We start from the raw sequence: 21611 nt of genomic DNA on the forward strand, positions 1-21611 counted from the left end.
CAATGGAGCGTGCAAGTGACTTGTTGGAAATCATACATACCGATGTGTGTGGTCCGATGAGCGTGGAGGCACGCGGCGGATATCGTTATTTTCTCACCTTCACTGACGATTTGAGTAGATATGGTTATGTCTACTTGATGAAGCACAAGTCTGAAACATTTGAAAAGTTCAAGCAATTTCAGAGTGAAGTTGAAAATCATCGTAACAAGAAGATCAAGTTCCTACGGTCTGATCGTGGGGGTGAATATCTGAGTTTCGAGTTTGGTACTCACTTAAGACAATGTGGAATTGTTTCACAGTTGACACCGCCTGGAACACCACAGCGTAATGGTGTGTCCGAACGTCGTAATCGTACTTTATTAGAAATGGTGCGATCTATGATGTCTCTTACCGATTTGCCATTATCGTTTTGGGGTTATGCATTAGAAACAGCTGCATTCACTTTAAATAGGGCACCATCAAAATCCGTTGAGACGACACCATACGAACTGTGGTATGGCAAAAGGCCAAAGCCGTCGTTTCTTAAAGTTTGGGGATGTGATGCTTATGTCAAAAAGCTTCAGCCTGAAAAGCTGGAACCCAAAGCGGAAAAGTGCGTCTTCGTAGGTTACCCAAAAGAGACAGTTGGGTACACCTTCTATCTCAAATCCGAGGGCAAAGTGTTTGTTGCTAAAAACGGAGCTTTTCTCGAGAAGGAGTTTCTCTCGAGAGAATTGAGTGAGAGGAAGATAGAACTTGACGAGGTTGTCAAACCTCTCATCCCTCTGGATGGTGGCGCAGGGCAAGGGGAAACCTCTGTCGTTGCGACGCCGGTTGAGGAGGAAGTTAATGATAATGATCATGAAACTCCGGTTCAAGTTTCTGTCGAACCACGCAGGTCGACGAGACCACGTGCTGCTCCAGAGTGGTACGGTAATCCCGTCTTATCAATCATGTTGTTGGACAACAATGAACCTGTAAATTATGAAGAAGCAATGGTGGGCCTAGATTCCAACAAATGGCTAGAAGCCATGAAGTCCGAGATAGGATCCATGTATGAGAACAAAGTGTGGACTTTGGAGGTACTACCTGAGGGACGCAAGGCTATTCAGAACAAATGGATCTTTAAGAGGAAGACGGACGCTGACGGTAATGTGACCGTTTATAAAGCTCGACTTGTGGCAAAGGGTTTTTCACAAGTTCAAGGAGTTGACTACGATGAGACATTCTCACCCGTAGCGATGCTTAAGTCCGTCAGAATCATGTTAGCAATAGCTGCATTTTTCGATTATGAAATCTGGCAGATGGATGTCAAAACGGCGTTCCTTAACGGTTTCCTTAAGGAAGAATTGTATATGATGCAACCCGAAGGTTTTGTCGATCCTAAGAATGCTAACAAGGTGTGCAAGCTCCAGCGATCCATTTATGGACTGGTGCAAGCATCTCGGAGTTGGAACAACCGCTTTGACGAGGTGATCAAAGCATTTGGGTTTATACAAGTGGTTGGAGAATCTTGTATTTACAAGAAAGTGAGTGGGAGCTCTGTGGCGTTTCTAATATTATATGTGGATGACATATTGTTGATTGGAAACAACGTAGAGTTTTTGGAGAGCATAAAGGATTACTTGAATAAAAGTTTCTCTATGAAGGACCTAGGAGAAGCTGCTTACATTCTAGGCATTAAGATCTATAGGGATAGATCAAAACGCCTGATAGGACTTTCACAAAGCACATACCTTGATAAAGTTTTGAAGAGGTTCAAAATGGAACAGTCCAAGAAGGGGTTCTTGCCAGTTTTATAAGGTACGAGATTGAGTAAAACTCAGTGCCCAGCAACTGATGAAGATAGAGAGCATATGCACTCCGTCCCCTATGCTTCAGCCATAGGTTCTATCATGTATGCAATGCTGTGCACTAGACCGGACGTTAGCCTGGCCATAAGTATGGCAGGCAGGTTCCAAAGTAATCTAGGAGTGGATCACTGGACAGCGGTCAAGAATATCCTGAAGTACCTGAAAAGGACTAAGGAGATGTTTCTCGTGTATGGAGGTGACGAACAGCTCGCCGTAAAAGGTTACGTCGATGCAAGCTTTGACACAGATCCGGACGACTCTAAGTCGCAAACCGGATACGTATTTATTCTTAATGGGGGTGCGGTAAGCTGGTGCAGTTCCAAGCAAAGCGTCGTAGCAGATTCTACATGTGAAGTGGAGTACATGGCTGCCTCGGAGGCGGCTAAGGAGGGTGTCTGGATGAAGCAGTTCATGACGGATCTTGGAGTGGTGCCAAGCACACTGAATCCAATGACCTTGTTCTGTGACAACACGGGTGCCATTGCCTTGGCAAAGGAACCACCGTTTCACAAGAAGTCCAGACACATCAAACGACGCTTCAACCTCATCCGCGACTACGTCGAAGGAGAGGACGTAAATATATGCAAAGTGCACACGGACCTGAATGTAGCAGACCCGCTGACTAAACCTCTTCCACGGCCAAAGCATGATCAACACCAGAACTGTATGGGTGTTAGATTTATTACAATGTAATTCGCATGATGATGTGAGGGCTAGATTATTGACTCTAGTGCAAGTGGGAGATTGTTGGAATTATGCCCTAGAGGCAATAATAAATATAGTTATTATTATAATTCCTGTATCAAGATAATCGTTTATTATCCATGCTATAATTGTATTGAATGAAGACTCATTTACATGTGTGGATACATAGACATAACACTGTCCCTAGCAAGCCTCTAGTTGGCTAGCCAGTTGATCAAAGATAGTCAGTGTCTTCTGATTATGAACAAGGTGTTGTTGCTTGATAACTGGATCACGTCATTAGGAGAATCACGTGATGGACTAGACCCAAACTAATAGACGTAGCATGTTGATAGTGTCATTTTGTTGCTACTGTTTTCTGCGTGTCAAGTATTTGTTCCTATGACCATGAGATCATATAACTCACTGACACCGGAGGAGTGCTTTGTGTGTATCAAACGTCGCAACGTAACTGGGTGACTATAAAGATGCTCTACAGGTATCTCCGAAGGTGTTAGTTGAGTTAGTATGGATCAAGACTGGGATTTGTCACTCCGTGTGACGGAGAGGTATCTCGGGGCCCACTCGGTAATGCAACATCACACACACAAGCCTTGCAAGCAATGTGACTTAGTGTAAGTTGCGGGATCTTGTATTACGGAACGAGTAAAGAGACTTGCCGGTAAACGAGATTGAAATAGGTATGCGGATACTGACGATCGAATCTCGGGCAAGTAAATACCGAAGGACAAAGGGAATGACATACGGGATTATATGAATCCTTGGCACTGAGGTTCAAACGATAAGATCTTCGTAGAATATGTAGGATCCAATATGGGCATCCAGGTTCCGCTATTGGATATTGACCGAGAAGTCTCTCGGGTCATGTCTACATAGTTCTCGAACCCGCAGGGTCTGCACACTTAAGGTTCGACGTTGTTTTATGCGTATTTGAGTTATATGGTTGGTTACCGAATGTTGTTCGGAGTCCCGGATGAGATCACGGACGTCACGAGGATTCCGGAATGGTCCGGAAACGAAGATTGATATATAGGATGACCTCATTTGATTACCGGAAGGTTTTCGGAGTTACCGGGAATGACGAATGGGTTCCGGGAATTCACCGGGGGGGCAACCCACCCCGGGGAAGCCCATAGGCCTTGAGGGTGGCGCACCAGCCCTTAGTGGGCTGGTGGGACAGCCCAAAAGGGGCCCTATGTGCATTGGAATAAAAATCAAAGAGAAAGAAAGAAAAAGGAGGTGGGAAGGGAAGGAAGGACTCCCACCCACCAAACCAAGTCCAACTCGGTTTGGGGGGGGAGACCTTCCCCCCTTGGCTCGGCCGACCCCCTTGGGGATCCTTGAGCCCCAAGGCAAGGCCCCCCTCTCCCACCTATATATATGGAGGTTTTAGGGCTGATTTGAGACGACTTTTCCACGGCAGCCCGACCACATACCTCCACGGTTTTTCCTCTAGATCGCGTTTCTACGGACATCGGGCGGAGCCCTGCTGAGACGAGATCATCACCAACCTCCGGAGTGCCGTCACGCTGCCGGAGAACTCTTCTACCTCTCCGTCTCTCTTGCTGGATCAAGAAGGCCGAGATCATCGTCGAGCTGTACGTGTGCTGAACGCGGAGGTGCCGTCCGTTCGGTACTAGATCGTGGGACTGATCGCGGGATTGTTCGCGGGGCGGATCGAGGGACGTGAGGACGTTCCACTACATCAACCGCGTTCTCTAACGCTTCTGCTGTACGGTCTACAAGGGTACGTACATAACTCATCCCCTCTCGTAGATGGACATCACCATGATAGGTCTTCATGCGCGTAGGAAATTTTTTGTTTCCCATGCGACGTTCCCCAACACTCCGGATGTCCGACCCCCGTCGGAAATCCGGAAGCCACCACCAGAAGAAATTATGTTGTATAACACGGACTTCCGGGCCACTCCGGACGTCGAGCTGCTGATGCATTCAAACATGTTCAGACACATCTACAGGCCTCGGACGTCCGGCCCCTGTCGGACGTCCAGTCATTCCTACAGGTCTAGGACGTCCGACAGAGGTCGGACGTCCGGCTCCTCACGGACGCCCGGACGTCCGGCAAGTTTCGGACGTCCGGACCCTGTGTGACTTATTGCACCTCCAACGGCTGGATTTCACTCCACACTATATATACTCTTCTCCCACCTCGTGAAAGGGTGTTCAACACAGCTAAGATACATCCAAGAACACCTTTCCTCTCACTCACTCTTGTCTACACTAAATCCTAGATCTCAAGAGCATTTGTGAGTCCTTTAGAGTGTTGTTCCAATCAAAAGAAAGATCGTCTCCCTCTCCTCCTTCCCACCAAAGTGATTTGTGATTTGAGCAAGTTTTGAGCAATCCCCGTGATCTTGTTACTCTTGGAGGTTGGAGACTCCTAGGATGTAGGAGTCTTCGGAGAGGAATCAAACCATTGTGATATCCCCCGAAAAGTTTGTGAAGGTTTGGAAGCCACCTCAAGGCTTACCACTAGTGGTTGAGAAACGCCTTCGTGGAGTTATCTCAAAGGGAGAATAGGGTGAGCCTTCGTGGCGTTGGTGTGCCTTCGTGGTAACATCCGCCCCTCTAACGGTGACGTAGCTTCCCTCCAAGGAAGTGAACATCGGGATACATCCTTGTCTCTCTCGGAGTTTCGGTTATTCCTAACCCTAACTCTCTACTTGTGTTAATCCTTATTACATACTTGTATTTGCTTATTGCTTACCGCTTGCCTTGCTTCACTCCTAATAGCTTACTCTTTGTCATAGCAATTATTAGGCTTACACTTATATTCCGCACTTTAGCCTAAAAATTGCTAAGTAATTGTTAAAATTTGGATTTGTACCTATTCACACCCCCCCCTCTAGGTCCATCTCGATCCTTTTCACTCGTCGAGACGGATTTAATGATGAAAACAGATTTTTAATTATATTTTTTTAATTAGGAGATAAAACATTTTTAAACCAAAAAACAAAAAAGATTCCTGATGAGAAAGAAACGGGTATGTGGACGAAGTGGTTAAATGCCCACACATCAACCCAGTCCTATGTGGCATAAAAACTACCTAAAAATATTAAGATTAGTACAAAGCACAAAAGGGCATAGATGCATGCGTGCGGACGGTTTGCATACGCGCACACGTGTGGGTGTTATTTTTTTCCAAAACCCTGCTGAGAAAGAAACGGTCGTGTGGATAAAATGATTAAATGCCCACACATCAGTCCAATCCTACGTGACACAAAAAACTGTCAAAAAATATCAAAATTAGTGCAAAGCATAAACAGACGTAGATCCATGCATGTAAACGATTTGCAAACGCTCATATGTGTGGGCGTTATCTTTTTCTCAAATCAATTAGATGCCCAAAGGCCTCATTCAACACCTGCGAGGGCCTGAAGCCATTCGGAGTGGACTGGATCAAAAACACTTTAAAAAAATTCCATACGTTGCACCTCCATTGGTATTGGACAGACTACAGTCGGTATTCTTGTTGCCCTTATACGTTAACAACACAGCCAATGAGCCAAAATACATGTACCGTACAGAGTGAAATAAAAATACCAGTGGTTGAGGTTAACATAGCAGCAAACTTAAACCGGCTACCAAGCTACGGTCAATCTACTTAAATTTTACTACACCAGCCACACATGGTTCAGATTAACATAGCAGCAAACTTAAAACCAGCTACCAAGCTACTTAATTTTAGCTACACCAGCCACCTGAATTGCACCAGATATTATCAACCAAACAGACACCATTCTAGGCAGAGACTCGTGTTGGCTGGGTTTCGCGCTGCTTCACATCTGGCCTCAACATCAGTGGCTCTCCTGTTTCCATTCAAAAGCTCAAAGTTACTAGCAGACAGGAAGGCTCAATGGATGGCTATAAAATGACTCCCGTTTATATTTAAACTGTCCACAAAACAAACTTTCTTGTTCAAATTGAACACTAACCAGGACGTAGTTCAGTGCTCCTAGTGCAAATTTGCTACCATCTATTGAACGGGATGCAATTACAAACCTAGTGGTGTTTGATACTTTGATTAATAGCCAATGAATAAGTCTACTGGAAACAAAACAAATCTCTCCCTAATAATAAAGCAAATTGGGTTTCTGGTCGTCCGTCTAAAAATTACCCTTAAAGTTGTCCGAAATTACCCGCTATGCCACCTATAAGTCAGAAAAAACGATTCGCTTTTATGTAAAGTCGCTTTGTCAAAGTGTGTTCTATTACGTAGCGAACCACTACTGGTCAACAAAGTTTTTGTATCCTGCTGGCTAGAGAACGCCCCTGGTAACCGGGACACCCGGGTTCAATCCCAACCTTTTCATTGTTTTTGTTTATTTTATTTTTCTTTTCTTGTTTACCTTTTCTTCTATCAGGCTGATTCAAATCAAAGATAGGAATTAAGAAGAGAAGATGAAATTGACAATTTTTGGAAGAGGCCAACTATCTACAATGGGATGCCAGATCATATAGCAGATTTTTTTAACGAAAATATCCTATACCAGTAACTAAGACTGTGAACAAAAAAGATTACTCCGATGGCCTCTAGATTAGTTCATCTTAATTTTTTCCAGTCGCGTACGACAATGCGCGTGCATGCCCGACGACGCCCGACGTACACAAACTCGACCAGATATGCATACGCAGTGGTTGACGGATTTTAAATCTATTTTCTGCTCTCATGCGACATATGGCCACTGGTAGAAGATTGTTTGGCAGTGCGGCGAAAGAGGCAACATGGGAAGTGATTGATCCATCAAAGCAATATTTTCTTTTTTTCCATAATAATCGTAGTGATCTGGTATATGGTTGTCGCGTTCGTCCTCGACCTCATCCTTCACCCGTGCAAGAGGTGATGAGCACTAGCGGCGGAAGAGGGAGTTGTGCTGCATCTGATTTGGAAGGCCCAGCCGAGGTGAGATGTGAGGAGCATCATCGCTGATACTCCTCCCATACCGTAGCTAACGGGCGTCGGTGCATCCAGCAGGAGGCACATCTTGCGGAGTTAGTGGGCGCATCCGCCAGGCTGATTGTTGCGTGGTGCTGGGATGGACGCCTTGCCGATGGACCAGGAGGCTTCCTTGATGGTGAGTGCAAGGTGTTCTGGAATAAAAATTATAGGATAGTTAAAAGTGTACTTCTTTTATGAAAGACAACAAAAATAGAAGATAAGTTTGCATAGATAACAACTTCATACCATAAATGTTTTTCTTTGTTAAAGTTATTATAAATATCTCAGTAGGTGATAAGGCTTGATCAATGAATAATATCCAAATACGATCTTCTTTAGATCACAAGAATTATATGACGTTGTAATTAAAATGCTTTATCAATCAATCTATATGGCTACAATTCACTGATATAATTTGGATATGCAGTACCAGAGACCAACTAATTGAATTTAATGTTATTTTTCTGATGCAAGTCTGTTCATAATAATGCTTAAGCCAGATGCAATTATCAGATCTTTTTTGTCCTGTTATCAAGATGATCTTTTATCGTGTCAAACAGATGGTTATTTACTCGAGGAGAGAGAGGGAGGGAGGGAGAGAGAAACCTTCGGACCACATTCAAACATGTTTTCGTTGTGTGAGTACTCAGGTCATTGTCGGCAACACACATGTGATGCCATGTGAAACTAAATGACGTGGACCTATTAAGATCTTGAGTTGTGGTTATTGAGTTAAGAATGTGTGTTATTTTCTCTCCCGTTACAACGCACGGGCTTTTTTCTAGTATTAACAATAATAAGATCTAACGCAGAACATAACCATAGAAATAGCAAGATCTGTCTTTTCTGAAAAAATCGAACAATCCAGCTAAGAAGTTGGTACAGGACAGGACGGTGAGCATGTTCAAGCTAGCGTTACTACGGGGAGGGAGAAAACAGCATAACACTATTTAGTGACGAGTGTATGGTCCTTGGGAGTTGAGGTACAGTATTGCCCCGCGTGTTGGGGGCAAAACCGATAAATTTAACCCCTAGATCTAAAATATTTATATACTGGACTACGTTCGAAAAAAATTCATCCAACTGACCCTTTTGTCCGGTGCCTTAACCCCAACTGGACTACATTGTGTGACGTCTTAGCCGTAGACGTCACACCTCCGACCACGCTGACGCTGCAGGCCTCACCCCCACCGGTGTGACGCCTAAGCCTTGAACGTTGCACTTGCGGTAGTGTGACGTCGAGCGCTTAGGCGCCACACCCTTAGCGCTGGCCGGTGCCGGCTTCCACGACGCACAACACGAAGCTGGTGAGGCGGCTGAGCACGACGCAGGTGACGGGTGGCACGCCCTCTTGCTCCGCGAGCCGCCGCGCCAGGTCCACCAGCGGCGGGCCGCAACTCCTACGCGGCGACAGGTACAACCTCACCGTCTTGTGAGGGGCGGCCTTAACTTCAAGCTGTTGCTTGCACTCCTCAAGCTGCTGATGCTTCAAGCTGCTGCTTGCGCTCCTCCGCGATCTAAAATATTTATATACTGGACTACGTTCGAAAAAAATCATTCAACTGACCTTTTTGTATGGCGTCCGACAATGAAATATCACACTATAATGTGTGACGCCTAAGACAAAAATGCCACACATACTGCCATGCCGGCGTCTCCTGTCAAGGTCTGACCCCACTCCTACAGTGCCGGAGACGTTACACGATGTTCGTCCTCTTCATCAGCTTTCTTCATCATGTCCGTCCTTCTCGTCTCAGCCGCTTCCTTGGTCGTCGATGGTTGCAGCATCGTCAAGAAGACCTGCGCCAAGGGGCCGCAGCCAAGTTACTGCGACTCTGCGAGGAGCTCCTCAAGTTCAGCTCCACGTCAGATGCGCGCGCGCTAGCCCAGGCCGGCGTCGCCGCCGCCTCTAAGGCGGCCACCGAGGCTGCTACCGCCGCCAAAGCGGAGCGGGACAAACTCACCAACAACAAGACACAGTGGCGGTGCATGGACATAAGGGTGTAAGCGGCGCGGGCTGCCCGCCAATCCCGCAAGGCCGCCCCGCTAAACACGTCGTAAGTGGGATCCCGTGGCTGAACACAAAAGTCAAGCGGGTTTACGCGGATGTCCGGCGGTGCCCGCAATTTGCCCCGCGTCCATGTACATTTATACGTATGCGTCATTCATTCCGTGGCCGCAGCCGAGCTAGCTGCTCATGCTGAACGTTGGCCCCGATCTGGAAGACCTCATGGTGCAGTACGTGCAGTCTTTCTTTTAGGGGATGCAGTACTGCAGTCGGAAGATAGAAATAGTAAACACTCCCTTCGTTTCTAAATATAAATTTCATTAGAGGTTTTACTAGAAGATTACATACGGATGTATATAAATGTATTTTATAGTGTACATTTATTCATTTTACTTCGTATGTAGCTTTTAATGGACTTATAGTATTTAGGAATGGAGGGAGTATTCTGATGCACGTATGCATATTAGCTCGTATCGATCAGTCGGCGAGCAGGAAACTTGGATACATGCATTTAAGTGCATCCCGTCCTTCATGCGGCTCTACGCCTGTGTCCTAGCTAGCAAGAGTGTTGGTTTGCTACTGCTGCCTGGATGCATGCGTATAGATGGCGGGCTGGCGGCGTCGCGGCGGCCTGCGTATCCCGAATACGACGACGCGCGTCTCCCGCGTGGCCGCTCGCGGGTTAGAGCGCAGGATGCGGGCTGTCCGCAACCCGCCCCACTTGCATTCCTACATGGACAGCTGCGCGTCGGGGTTCGATGAGGCGACGAACAAGTTTAAGCCGGCCGCTGGCGGGAATGCTGCGGGAGTCGACGCGGGTCTCACGGACGTGCTCGACCTCATCGTGGTGGATGAAGATGTGGAGAAGTCCAAGGACTGGGAGTGGAACTGGAGCTGCAACGAGTGCAAGGCGAATCCTGTTGGAAATAAACCCAACGCCCGATATGATTGGTACGTGTCCATTGTTGCCGTGTAGGATTAGTATCCTATACCGATTCATCGTGTAACTAGGCAGGCTAGCTGCTATTTATACCCGTGCAATCCCTGTAAACCTGAACCGTGAGATAGATCAAAGCAATACAAAATAATAACGGTAGCCATTCAAAACTCAGTGTCTCTTAAGGTGTGTTTGGTTGGGGGGATATCCTCCCAGGGACAGGGATAACCACTTTTTTCTATGATTGCCATGCGTTTGGATCTGGAACGAGGAGGGTTAGAGTCAACCAGATGCTAGAAATATTCTCCAAAAAAAAGGATGTGGCCAACCGTCAAAAATGAGCGGGCGGTGGCAACCACTCTGGGGCGGCCGACGCGGCAGCGCGCGGGAGGCGACCGACTCGGGAGGGCGGCCGGCGCGGCCGGCGGCCGCCGAGGGAGGCACGGCCGGGGCGGGAGGCGGCCGGCACGGGAGGCGCGGCCGGCACGGGGGGAGGCGGCCGGCGCGGGTGGAGGCGGCGGAAGCCGGTGGCGGCCGGCGCGGGTGGCGCACGAGGAGGCCGACGCGGCAGGATTTCATCCTCCTAACCAAACAAAAAAAGATAACCCTACTCTTCCAACCAAACAAAAAAAAGGCTATCCCCAGCCAACTGGTTGAAGATACCCACAACCACCGTAACCTATCCCTCCAACCAAACACACCCTTATATTCTTGCGTGTGTGCGTTGCCTGCCGGCGACTCGATCTAGCTAGCATACGAAGCTAGCTACCTTTGCAAATCCATCCAGCTACTTGTATGTCTGGTTAGCTACGACTGTTACATACGATATGTGTCTCCTCGGAAAGTACTCGTAGAAGTTAGTACGTACGGGTCTAGGCCAACAGATCCCATCGTGCCGACAGGACTCGTCGCCAAGAACAAGGGATTCGACAAAATCATAAAGGTCCTGCCTGCCATCATCAAACAGGCAGTCGAGGGCAAGGACAATTCCGCCAAATCCTAGGAACTGAACGCTTCGTTATGACTTTCAACCTGATGCATCTATGGCCTTTACCTTGCATGTGATCCATCAATGTGTCAATGTAGGGCGTCTAAGTTCTAGGCATCACACACACTACCAAAAGAGCTATAGATAATAGAAAAAAGTTCATTTTGAATCCTGAATTTATAGAGGTTTGGCGAAATGAACCTTCAATTCAAAATCTCTGTCGATTGCACCCTAAACTATGCAATCCCGGTCTGAAAAGAACCCTGGGTTCGTTTGGCAAATCGGGATTGTTCATTTGACCGGGATTGGGCTACGCTGCGAGGGACACGCGCGAAAATGACGGGGCCAGCCCAGTCAAGCCCATCTCGCTCTCGGACTTCACAATATTTAAATATATTTTGAAATGCCACGTACTATTTTTACAATATTTAAATATATTTTAAAATTTTAGGTACTATTTTATAATATTTAAATAAGTTTTGAAATGCCATGTACTATCTTTATAGGGGCCTGCTACGCATCCACCGGTAGATGTTTATTAAACATCCATCACTTGGTAGGCCGTCCGATCTGCTCCGGCCAGGCACCCTATAATTTCTGAAACGATGGCTGAGTTGCAGAAACTTTTGCTTTGTTGCAAGAAATAAATTTTGAACCCGTTAATTCCTGAAACAATGGTCGAGTTTCAGAAACAATTTGCTTGTTGCAGGAAAAAAATTTCTTCGTCTTTCTGCAACATAGGTACTTTTGCGGAAAGATTTTTTTGTAACAAAGGTCATGTTTCAGGAATTTTTGCAACAAAAGGTTAGGTTGCAGAAATTTTTGCAATGTTCATGATACGGCTGGCGGCGACCGGATAGCCGGCCGGCGGCGCGGCTGGCATGATCGAGCGGCGGCATTGGATGGCTTTCTTGGAGCAGCACTTGCGACAATGGCGTATCGTGGCAAATCCTGGAGGGCCGTTGCAAGTTTGAAGATACTAGAAAGATGGAGAGAGGATGAGACGAAGCGGCGATCCGGGTGGTGAAGCATCAGGTGTAGATAAGGATAAAGCAAGCGCATTGTTCAGTTGGTATTATGGACACGTGTTGAACATACGAGCCGACGGACAGGAAACCCGTGATCAGCTGATAGAACGTGATCTTTTTCCATCTTTATAATATTTAAATATATTTTGAAATGCCACGTGCTATTTTTATAACATTTAAATATATTTTAAAATGACACATACTATTTTTATAATATTTAAATATGTTTTGAAATGGCATGTACTATTTTTATAATATTTAATTATATTTTAAAATACCACGTACTATTTTTATAATATTTAAATATATTTTGAAATGCCACGTACTATTTTTATAATATTTAAATATATTTTGAAATACCACGTACTAATTTTATAATATTTACATATATTTAAAATGCCACGTACTATTTTCATAATATTTAAGTATATTTTAAAATGACATTAGTGTCTATTTTTATAATATTTAAATATATTTAAATATTATAAAAATAGTACATGCCATTATAAAAATAGTACATGCCATTATAAAAATATTTTTATAGTGTCTATTATAAAAATAGTACATGCCATTATAAAAATAGTACATGCCATTATTTTTATAAAATTAGTGAGGAGAGGTCGATGGCGCCCATGGTCGCGCCTCCGGCGACGGTGACGCCTGCTCGGACTTGGCCGCCGCGCCGCCGAGGGAAGGAGGGGGGAAGCCCTAGGAGAAGCGGGAGTTGGACGGGGAGAGAGCGACATGGCATGTTTGGTTCGTGAGTAACTTTGTCACAACTAACCTTAGGCAAAGTATGGCTGCCACAAAAAGTATGGCTAACAAAATGAACACCATAAGTATGGTAAGATTGACAAAAAATTGAGTGTATGACATGTGGACCATATAACTAGAAAAATGTGGCAAGCCACAAGTGTGACAATGAACCAAACACATGCCTAAAGTATTGTGGCACGACTAAGATTAGGCGTGGCAACCTTAGGCTGGGAACCAAACAGCGCCATAGATTACGTGGTGACCGAACTTTGTTCGCGACGGAATGACACACTGCTCCTTTCAAAAAGTAAAAAGTGAACGTTCACATCATCGGCCCGAATGCAGTATGAACAAGGCAAGAAAAGTCAAAAAGGATGAGCATCCTGTCCTGCTCGCCCTTTCCTCACCCCCGGGCCCCGGCATTGATCTCAGGGCTTGGTGGTCCCTGCTTTCCGTCTCCATGAATTGTCACGTCCGTCGCTGCTTCGCCTGCCACCGTCCGTCCATGCCGCGTCAGCTCCCGACTTGCCCGTACTGTCGCCGCGTGCTTCTCTCTCTCTCTCTCTCTCCCCCCTTCCCCTCCCACTTCGCCCCATCGGACTTTCTTGGCGGCGGCGCCGGCTCTTGATCGGCGGCGGACATTGCCTCCTTCTCGGCGTGCACCGGTGAGTTCCACTGGCTATGTGCTCTGCTTCCTGTCCTATGGCATCCAGTTGAGCCAGCCTCTGTTGCATGATCTGCAAGCGACAGAGTTGGGATTTACAGCCAGAAACTGTAAATCTTGCTTCAACCTTTTGCAAGATGCGCTCAGTTTAGCAGATGAGCGTCATGATTGTCCAACAGCTCACCTGATCTTACTCTTCATTCCGCAACCAAGACATCACAGATTGGTTGCTTATTCTGGGACAGCACAGCACAGCACAGCACAGCCCATTAATTAATTGGTTGAGTGATGCATCGGGGTCGGAGCAATCCCAAACTAAGCTCGCCTTGCTCCCCGAAGGCCGTCCACAAGGTCATCTCCCGCTTCTCCCTCGACAAGAAGCAGCTCGTGCGGTCAATCGGTTTCGGGGGCTTGCTGGAGCTGCCACTGCACAGGAAGATTGGCCACAGGTTCTCCCTCTGGCTCCTCACCAAGGTAGTACCAGACAGCACTGTCGCTAGCCATCCTGCAGCAGCCGGCAAAGTAGCCGGCATGCCGTTCTACCCAAACGACGTCAGCAAAGTGTTCGGCGTACCTTCCGGAGGATGTCCGGTGCCCAAACTGGTTTCCGACGAGGCCAAGGCGATCCTGCGCGGGGCGCTCGGCTTGGGCGAAGGAGACGACAGCAGACCCAGAATCCTGCATGCCGCAAAGCATGTACTGAAGAGGAAATTTGGTCGGGAATGGCGGAGAAGGACCAGGCTGCATTCAAGATCGCGTTCGTGGTCTTCGTTGTGGAGAATCTGCTGGCTCCGAGGGAGACAGACTCTGTATCCCTGGACTACTTCATGGCCCTGCGGCGTCCCGATGAGATTCACACGTATGACTGGTCCGAGTTCGTCATCCGTGTCGTGCTGGACTCTGCCCGCCAAGTTCAGGCCGCTTTCGCTCAGGGGCGGCCCGTGGAGAATCTGTTTGGATGCATCCTTTTCTTACAGGTAGAGCCTTACACTTCTGGTTTTTCATATCAGGAGGACGGTAATAATGGTATCAGAATGCAGCCTTTGCTGATTGGTTTTTATGACTAGCAACTTGCAGATATACTATCTGGATAACTTGGATTTCGGTCATGAGAAGAATCTGTTGCATGACCACACACCACGATGCAAGGCGTATGACTACGACACGATTAAGAAGCTCGCCAAAGCGGATCGCACCAGTTCTCGTGTTGGTTGCTTACGGTCCTTTGGAAGAAAGTTGGTACGTTGAGTCAAACTGTCAATGAGATTATTATTTTTGTTTATCTCTGATAGGTGAGTGTTTATGGAATTATTGGTTCAAATGATTGCTTGACAGGCACGAGAGGCATCTGATGTTTGTTATGAGTGTTCTATCGCTCGATGCGGTTGCCATGTGAACGGTGTTGTGGTTGGTTCAGCTGACGGTGGAGATCAGGATGGCCACTCTGATGATATAGTCTTCACGGATGGTAGAGTTTACAATCAGGTACTGTATTAACTACCAAGAGGAAATCTGCTGGAGCTATGAGGTGTATATTCTCATGGACATTTTCATACATTCAGGTTCAGTGTATGAGAACAATCTTACAAAGAAGAATTGTTCGTCAAAACAGAAATGGGCATACTATTGTTTTCACAAAAGAATTATTATGCGCATTTTTAGTGTGTGCATATTAGTGTTACATGCTTTTATTAACGCTTTTAAGAACATGCTCTTATTTTTGTGATTTTGCAGAAAATTTTATGTGACGTGTGTGGAGATGTTGGTATGGAAGATCTGGTGATGTTCTGCGCTTGCGGTGCTACTGTGCATCAGTACGTTTCTCTATAATATAATCATATACTTCATCTATTCATTTGTAAATGATCTTAGACTGCACGCTGAAGTTTGAACAGTCTGAAATTTATCTTCATCATATCTATCACTAAAATAGATTTTGTAATACTGTAATTTTAATAATTTGCACTAACTTGAGAATTGCAAATCTAATGTTGAAGTAAAGTCCGAGAAAACTATGAAAATTCAAAACATCCTTTACTTCTGCAAAAAGAAAGAAATAACTTGAGAGTATATCTTTTACATCTTTATTTGACAAAACATAGATGTTCCAAGCCTCTCACTACTGATATCCATCTTTGGCCAAACTATGTGTTGTTAAGTGAGGACTCTACTCTCACTGGGAAGTTATTTTGGTGATAATTTCGTCAAACTATGTGTAACTCCATGGTAACTCAATTTACTTTGATCATGGCCGAACCAACCTTAGTAGTACTACATTAAAATGTGTTTTGACTATTTGGTCTTTAATCCTTGTTTGCTCATTATTGTCTGCTGCTTGATCGATGTGATCCATTGTTCTGCAGATATTGTTCGGACCCGGTTGTTCTTGATGCAACATTAGTACAATGGTCATGTGATGAATGTCAGGCAAAGCAAGACAATGCTGCTGCTGACAAATTATCAGAAGAGGTGCTGAACCGTAAGCGGCCAAGTCATTGTCTAACGGACTGCGCCACAAGGGATCAGTCAAGCAACAAAATTGCAGTGGCAACAAACGGTATCTCGAGAAAGGCCTATGTGCAAAAAGGAGATCGGGAAGAACATTTCGCGTAAGAAGTCCAGCTCATGTGTTTGCTGACGTTGACAGGTCAAATTCTTTGTACCCCAAGGGATTGTTTAGAGGAACATATGTCACATGTGTGCGTCTATTAGTGCACTTTTGTTTTCAGATTAAACCTTCTGGTTAAACAAGCTCACGTCTAAGAACATATGATCAGATTAAACCTTCTGGTTTCCTTGCTGCCTTTCAACTAGTACTAGAATCATGGCAGTAACGAGGTGGATATATGTCTCAAAAAGGTTTAGTGGTAGTATTTCTGAAATTTTTAGATGTTGACGAACTGGGTTGTGTCCCTCGACTTGTGCTCTTTCTTACGAAAGATATTACCTACTCCCTCCGTCCCATAATGTAAGACGTTGTTGCAAGTTTACATTATGGGATGGAGGGAGTACATGTTTTGAGTATCATGTACTATCAACTTTGGTTCAAAATTATTTGTGATTACCTATTGCTACTTCTATTTTGTTACTCTTTACATGATGGGACATATCTTCGGACGAATGTATTGTCATAAGGGAAGACAAACGTCCATGATGGGTTCTTTGTCACATGATAGCACTAGCAGAGTTGTCGGCGAATCATGGGAGCTAAAATATTAGAGGGTGTTTGTTTTCAGGGACTTATTGGTTTAGGAATTTAAAAAAGTCCCTATAAGTCCCACCTAAACCAAACACAAGGGACTTATTGGGACTTATTGTGGTGATTTGGGACTTATCAAATAAGACTCTCCGAGAGGAGCTTTTTAGGACTTATGCTCGTTCGGCCGCGTCGTTTCCTGCATCGATCCAGTGGCCGCCGCCCCACCACCCTACCCCGCGTCGCTCCCAGGCCCCAATCGCCGCCGCCCCGCATCGCTGGAGGCGCCGCCCCGTCGCCCCGTTTCTGCGGTTCGTCCCCCCGCCGCCCCGTCCCGTCGCCCCGTTTCTGCCTCGGTTCGTCCCCACGTCGCCGTTCGTTCCGTCGCCTGGTCCCATTCGTTTCCTGGTGATTCGTCAGCAGTTCGTTCCGTCGCCCGGTCCCGTTTGTTTCCTGGTGATTCGTCAGCAGTCGTTTCCCGCAACAGCACATGATTCATGAAATTTGTACATGTCTCCCAGGGTCAAATCCGTACATGAATTTCACTGATGATTCACTGAAACCTAGAAGAGTACCAATAGAGTCTGGGCATGATTGGGTTATGACAACACTACGCAACGAAACTGCATGTTACAACATGTTTAGAATGCACAGACCAGTGTTTGAGAAATTGCATAGTGTGCTTGTTGATTCCTATTGTTTGAAGTCCACTAAAAAAATGTCATCAGTTGAGTCTCTAGGCCAGTTTCTGCGGATAGTAGGTTCCCCTCAATCTGTAAGACAAGCAGAAAACAGATTTGTTAGGTCATTGGAGACAATTGTAAGGAAGTTTGATAAGGTTTTGGCATGTCTGATCAAGCTTGCAAAAGACATAATCAGGCCAATAGATCGTCAATTCAGGACTGTGCATTTAAAATTAAGATCTAGAAAGTATGCACCGTTTATGGATAATTGCATTGGTGCAATAGATGGTACACACATACAAGTTGTGGTACCAGTTGCCACTGCTGCCCAACATAGGAATAGACATAAGGAGAAGAGTCGGAATGTGATGTGTGTGTGTGACTTTGATATGAGATTCACATTTGTCCTATCTGGTTGGCCAGGATCAGTGCATGACATGAGGGTCTTCAATGATGCCCGATCCAGATTTGGTGACAAGTTTCCAAAACCTCCACCTAATAAGTTCTATCTTGTGGACTCAGGGTACCCAAATAGACCGGGTTATCTTGCACCATACAAGGGTTTAACCTATCATTTCCAGGAGTACCGTGATGGCACAATGCCTAGAAGAAAAAAGGAACACTTCAATTTCACCCATTCTTCACTTAGAAATGTCATCGAGAGGTGTTTTGGAGTCCTGAAGAACAAGTGGAGGATTTTGTTTCACTTGCCTAGTTATCCACAACAGAAACAAAGCAAAATAATTGTGGCTTGCATTGCACTGCACAATTTTATTAGACCAAGTCAACTCGCCGATATAGATTTCGACTTGTGTGATCAAGATGAAAATTATGTACCATTGTCTATGCCAACGACTACAACAAATGATTCAACAAATGAGATGGACAGTGCTGCTATGAATCAATTCAGAGCTTGGGTCGCTGATGGGTTATGATCCTTGAAACAACAATGATATGAAGAAGTGTTCTTCGCTTATGTAATTTCTGTTATCTCGGTTGTTATGTACTCTCTCTTATTTTGGTTCTTATGAACAAGTGTTAATTCGTTTGTATGAACAAGTGTTATGAACAATTGTTATTTCGGTTGTCACTATTCTGCAATTCATTTGTATGAACAAGGGTTATGTAAACAAGTGTGTTATTAGGTGCAACATGGACTTATAAGTTCCTGTAAACAAAAAGGTAGGGACTCGGGACTTATAAGTCTCTGTAAACAAACAGGTAGGAACTTATGACTTATAAGTTGGGACTTAAAAAAGTCCTAGGACTTATGAAACAAACAGGGCCTTAGTATTGTATATTCCCTTCATTCTTACGTTTTGCGCGCCGGCCAAATGCTTTGGACATCTTCTCGCATGCACGGGTATTCATCTCTCTCCTTCCTTATTTCAAAGAAGAAAAGGCATTGCAGTTCATTTATAGCGACGCCGGCCAAATGCTTCGGTCGTCTTCTCGCATGTGTGGGTATTCATCTCTCTCCTTCTTTATTTCAGAGAAGAAAAAGCATCGCAGCTCATTTATAGCGACGACAACTTTGGCCCACCGCCTCGTTGAGTGCCTCCGGATAGATCCGCGTTGTTCCTTCAAGCCAGCATGCCTCCCTTGTCAGATCTCGTCCGTCGGTCGTCATGAAGTCGATGGCCTTCCCTTCCCGTCAGCATGGGGGCGATCCCCTTTCCTATTTCCTCGCCTGTTTCTCCTCCGGTGAGCAGGCCGCCGCCTCCCACGCCACTTTCTCAACAAATTCGCCGCATCAGATGCCACCGGTGTTGGAGACGAAAAGCTATGACCAGAGACGACGATGTTGCAACCAACAACGAGAAAAGCTATGACCAGAGACGACGATGTTGCAACCAGCGACGAGAATGTGGGCCGGTCGTTGCGCAACATTTATAAGCTGCAACCGACGATTGAAAATGCTACAACCGGCATTGTCGAAAGCTTCAACAGGAGACGGTGGGAATCGAGGGCCACCCACTATGCAACCGCGGAAGTTGCAAGCGCTGATGAAAAAAGATTCAACCGGCTAGAAAAAAGCTTCAATCGGCTAGAAAAAAGCTTCAACCGGCGATATAAAAAGCTTCAACGGCGACAGCGAAACACAAAAAGGTGTAGAGACCTGCAGGCATCGGTACTGGCCAGCAGTACACACTGGGCAACAACCGCCCAGGAGGGGTACTTCCGCCGACAGGGGCGGTAGTACCGATGATAAGAGGTAGTACCGCTACCAGGAGCCATAGTACCGCTTGAGTCCTTCTGGGCAGAGAAGGGTAAGGACAGAGGATCCATTGAGGCGGAAACGATGGTGCGAGGAAAAGTGTGCGTGATGATTTCGCCCTGAGTTTTTTTGATGCGAACCCCCTCTTAATAGTATGATTTTTCCTACGAGTTAAGTCCACCGACAACGAAACGTAAGAGAAAACGTCGTCTTCATATCAATACACCGAGGGGCATAAATCGTCTTTATGCAAACAAAGAAAGTACTTGAAAGACTTAGTGCACACGATTAGTCTGCAAGAGTATTGACATCAATCACCAAAACCACTCGGGTAGAAATATGCCCTTACAATTGTGAATCTTGATTAGAGAAAGTTTTCAAAAATAATAATTATCCCTTGTATAAATACCATTGTATTATAAAAATAATATGCCAAGATTTGCCTTTCGGATAATTTGATTGCTTGTTGGTATGTGTGGTGCAAAAACAGAAATTTTGGCTGTAGTGCGTGAATTTATATTTTTTTTATTAGAACGTCGAAAGTTTCTGAAATTTTTACACAGTAATGCTATGCAACTTTTTTATTTCGTTCTATTTTTAAGCATTTTTAGGCTACATAAGTATGGTCAATGTTCACATTACTACAGACTGTCCTGTTTTTGACAGACTATGTTTCTGATGCATTGTTTTGCTCGTTTTGATGAAACTACCGATGGTATCGATGATATAAGGCATGGAAAAGTTATATTACAGTAGATATAATGCAAAAAAAATGAATGAATTTGCAACAATACTTAAGGTATTAATCTGCATTATTATACTAACAAATCTCATGAGTTTTGTGTTAAGTTTTGTCTGGATGAAGTGTTCAAAGTTCGAGGAGGTCTCGATACGAGGAGAGGCAAGAGTTCAAGATTTGGGATGCCCAAGGAACCCTAAGTAAATATCCAAGGAGATTCAAGCATCTAAGCTTGGGATTCCCCGGAAGGCATCCCATCTTTCTTCAACAAGTATCAGTATGTTTTCGTCTTCGTTTTATGCACATGATATGCGTAAATCTTGGAGCGACTTTTGTTTTTAGTTTTCATTTTTATTTTATGCACCATGCTAGTATGAGATAGTCCATGATTTAATTATAAAACGCCGATTGCACTTTACTTATATCTTTTGAGTATGGCTTTATAGAATGCTTCATGTGCTTCACTTATATCATTTGAAGCTTGGATTGCCTATTTCTCTACATATACAAAACCGTTATTTGTAGAATGCTCTTCTACTTCACTTTTATTAGAGTGTGGTCTTTTGTAAAAGTAATTAAACTCTCATGCTTCACTTATATCTATTTAGAGAATCAAAAGAAATTGATAATTTACATGGTTAGTTATAAAATCCTATATAAAACTTGTAGATCACTGAGTATGATATGTTTGATTCCTTGCAATAGTTTTGTGATATTAAGATAATGTTATGTGGGTGCACTAGTTGATGACTATGGATTAATAAGAATATTGATGTTAAGGTTTGTGATTCCCGAAGCATGCATGTATATTCTCTGGTTATGCAATGAAGCTGGCCCCGGAGCAGACATCAAGGCAGTGATGATTGCTTGGATGGGGACACGAAGAGTGGTGTGCTG

General features: G+C 45.0%; 2 pseudogenes across 1 annotated transcript; both read left to right on the forward strand.

Annotated features, from left to right (window-relative positions):
* Positions 1–9232: 9232 nt before the first annotated feature.
* Positions 9233–11445, forward strand: LOC123407632 (annotated as a pseudogene).
* Positions 11446–13885: 2440 nt separating this feature from the next.
* LOC123425914 lies at positions 13886–16778 on the forward strand (annotated as a pseudogene). Its single transcript, XR_006621952.1, has 5 exons — positions 13886–14855; positions 14956–15117; positions 15214–15363; positions 15613–15692; positions 16242–16778. The product of XR_006621952.1 is annotated as an uncharacterized LOC123425914 (transcript).
* The last annotated feature ends 4833 nt before the right edge of the window (positions 16779–21611 follow it).

The sequence above is a fragment of the Hordeum vulgare genome, chromosome 1H (assembly GCF_904849725.1).
Source record: "Hordeum vulgare subsp. vulgare chromosome 1H, MorexV3_pseudomolecules_assembly, whole genome shotgun sequence".
Taxonomy (NCBI): Eukaryota; Viridiplantae; Streptophyta; class Magnoliopsida; order Poales; family Poaceae; genus Hordeum; species Hordeum vulgare.